Source organism: Myotis nattereri, assembly GCF_964212035.1.
Source record: "Myotis nattereri genome assembly, chromosome: 6".
NCBI classification, from domain to species: domain Eukaryota; kingdom Metazoa; phylum Chordata; class Mammalia; order Chiroptera; family Vespertilionidae; genus Myotis; species Myotis nattereri.
The window spans coordinates 36,940,897-36,944,448 of NC_138081.1; the positions used below are offsets into that span (position 1 = coordinate 36,940,897).

The window sequence follows — 3,552 nt, forward strand, 5'->3', positions numbered from 1 at the left end:
AAATATAACCTTACTTGGAAACAGGGTCTTTGCAGACATAATCAATTAAGATGAGGTCACACTGGATGAGATTGTGTCCTAATCCAATGACTACTGTACTCATAAGAAGAAGGAAGTTTGGACACAGAAATACATAGGGAGAGTGCCATGTGAGGATGGAGGCAGAGTTGGGAGTAATGCAACTATTAGCCGAGGAATGCCAAGGATTGCTGGTGTACATGCAAATACAGATTGAAAATAAGAGGCTTCATCTGAAAATAAGAGACTCCCCCTACTTTAAGGCATTTACTTTAGAAGACTTTGAATTATAATGCATTTCTCTACTTTTTTGAAATGTATGTAAGTCTCTTTAAAAGCATAATAAGCTTCTTGCCAGCTTTCTGCCCACCAGGAATGTCTTTCTCAAGGACCTGTGAGCCATCGCTTTGAAATTCAATCATTAAGGAAAATAGCATTCCAGTCTCCCCATTTCTTTGTTTCTTTGGGAGGGTAGGCTCTTAACTTCAGCAGGCACCTTGCTCCAAAACTACCTCCTATCATAAAGACATGAGAAGTTTATTTTCCCTTTGGATAAAGCCAATTAGCAAACACAGACCAGTTACCAGGTGAATCTAGATGACCTGTGTGTGACAAATGAAGTTTCAAGTCCTCTTACTTGAGGACTAGTCATTCTTGATCTCAAGAGCATGTATGCAATGGATTGTAGCTCCTTGGTTCCATAAAGGGTGAGATTCTTTATGTCTTCGCAATCTCTTAGTAGATTGCCTGCGGTGGGCATCATGTTTTGGTTTAATGCTCATTCAATAATGAAATTGTTCCTTTCTCTTCTACCTTTATGGAGAGGTTTTCTGGGGGTGGGAGGATATTTTGTTTTGATTACATTTCCCCAATGCCAGCAACCACCAAAAACTAGGAAGAGGCAAGGAAGGTTCCTCCCCTAGAGGCTCTGGAGGGAACATGGCCCTGATGACACATTGATTTTGAGCTTTTAGCCTCAGAACTGTGAGAGAATAATAACTTCCTGTTGTCTTAAGCCACTCAGTTTGTAGCAATTTGTTATGGCAGAGCTTGGGAACGAATGCAGCAATCCAGGGCTCACATGGCAGCTCTGTTCCACTAAGTCCTCCTGACGGAGACCTCTAGCCTTTTGTCCTGCCAACCTGAGGATGTACTCCTTGTCCTCATAGTTTGACGTGGGGATTAAAACCATGACATCTGTGTTCCAACAGCAGGTTGGGGCTAATACCAAAAGTTTCATAAGGAAAATTCCTGAAAGCCGTCACAGACACTTCTACTTCAGTTTCATTGGGTAGAACTGAAAGGTCACATAGCTAGCTGCCTCCAGCTTCTCGGAAATGTAGTGTTTGTTCTCTGTGACCATGTGCACAGCTAGAATGTGAATTATCCTGAAAGAAGGGGAAAGATGATGTTAGGGACCACTTACCTTCTCTGAGTGTTCCCACCGGCCTTCCTTCTTCATGTCTCTGCTGGAACACATTACAAATTCTTTCTTACTTTTCTAACGCAAATTTAACACTTTTCTTTCATATGTTTTCTGTCCCCAGGAGGGCCAGATACATATTTTGTAATTTCTACTCGGTCTGATGCTATTTGGTTAGTTTTAAAACATTTTCATATACATAACACCCTCAACTTCCCCATTTGAAATGTACTCCATGACTGACAAACTAGGCCCACCTCAGGTAGTAAGATTTCTAACTCAGCAGGTGACATGGAAAGTTCTTCATTAGTATGGTGCTATTACCATGAATATGTTTTCTTTCTTTCTTTTAAAATATATTTTTATTGATTTCAGCGAGGAAGGGAGAGGTAGAGAGATAGAAACATCAATGACGAGAGAGAATCATTGATTTGCTGCTTCTTGCACACCCCCTACTGGGGATCGAGACCAAAACCCAGGCATGTGCCCTTGACTGGAATCAAACCCGGGACCCTTCAGTCCATAGGCTGACACTCTATCCACTGAGCCAAACCAGCTAGGGCAAGAATATGTTTTCTTAATGAAAAAATGAATTCAAGAGAAGTAAAAAATTAATCTGACCTTAAAAATCTATACATGACCTAATTTAAAAAAGAAAAAAAACCTATCACATGTGGTACAGATTTTAAACTACTGTCTTCACCCAGGCATGAATATTCTAGAAAATATAAATGAAAAAAATTTCAGGAAATATTCTAAGATTTGGTTGTGTGTGTGTGTGTGTGTGTGTGTGTGTGTGTGTGTGTTTTGTACCAAATTACTTTATGTGAAGGAATGGTACAAGTGAAAGACTTGAATGGATGATTTGGTACAAGTTATAGAAAAGGTAAAGGTAATTCCAAATTGCAGGTACTGCTTTGGTGACCAGGAAGTCTCCCCTGGGGCTATGGGAAACCAGCCAAGGCTTAGCTCTTATCACTGTCTCCCAGGGTGTGCTTGTCAAAGAGATGCTCTGCCATGCCAGTTTCACCCCCCCCCCCCCCGCCAACCTGTGCAAGTTGGTTATGTGGTCACCCAATTCTTTGTTGGATTTCACCTGCTCATTCAGGTAGTGAGTCTCAATGAAGTCACACAAATAAGGGTCATTTTTGTCAGTGGCCAGTTTGTACAAGTCCAGTAGTGACTGATTCACACTTTTTTCTAAGTGTAATGCACACCTCATTGCATTCAGCCCATTCTCCCAGTCGTCACGGTCTGTTTGCTTGATGTTCTGAAGGAAGACTGGGTCATCTCATTGGTTCTGCAGCTTCATCCATTTCTCAGCATGCTCCTTCTCCTCATGAGATCGGTGAAGAAAATACTTGGCAAAGTTCCTCAAAGCCACATCATTAAGGTCAAAATAGTAAGACATGGACAGGTAGACATAGGAAGCTAGAGGTCCAGGTTGATCCAGCGGGTGATGGAGGCCTCTGAGTCCTGGTGATAGTTCTGGTGCACCTGGAAGTGCACCCAGTTATGGTCATGGTGGGCAGCTAAGGAGAGGCGGCTGTGCAGAGGGGAAGTGGGGGCCTTGGGGTGTCTGTAGGATCTGAGGGTGCTGTGAGGAGGCGCGGAAGGCTGGCCTGGTCCGCCTGCTGGGGTGGCGAGCACCGGTTCCATCCAAACACTGTTGAAGCAGGAAACCACAGCCACTCTCCGCGAAGACCAAGATTTAGTTTTTATTGAATATCAACTTTGGGGGTTGGGTTTTGTGGTGACGGTGGAGCTTCTGGGTTTCTAAGCTTTGTTTTTCAGTTTTGTATTATTTCTAAATATTTATACAAAACAAAGTTTCCATCTATTTCCCAGAACATTGAAGGACATTTAACCAGTGCTCACAAGTGCATCATTGAGTGAAGAGGGTTTTTCTTCTCTATTCACATGTGCTGAGTCCCTCAGTTGAGCCCTCCTCTCATTTTATTCTTGGTGTGTTTCTGTTTTCGTTCAGCAGTGTGTACAGCACATTCCTGTTTGCACTAAAAATTGTCATATGGATTGTTTTGACTGTTTCCATAACATGCAAATGGATAAGGATTCTAAAAAATGTTCTCAGCTCTAAAACAAACCATACA

At 42.3% G+C, this 3,552-nt stretch overlaps 1 pseudogene across 1 annotated transcript; it reads right to left on the reverse strand.

Moving 5' to 3' along the window:
• Window positions 1-2,406: 2,406 nt before the first annotated feature.
• On the reverse strand, window positions 2,407-3,100 carry LOC308520822 (ferritin heavy chain-like; annotated as a pseudogene). Its single transcript has one exon. The product of its transcript is annotated as a ferritin heavy chain-like (transcript).
• Window positions 3,101-3,552: the final 452 nt, after the last annotated feature.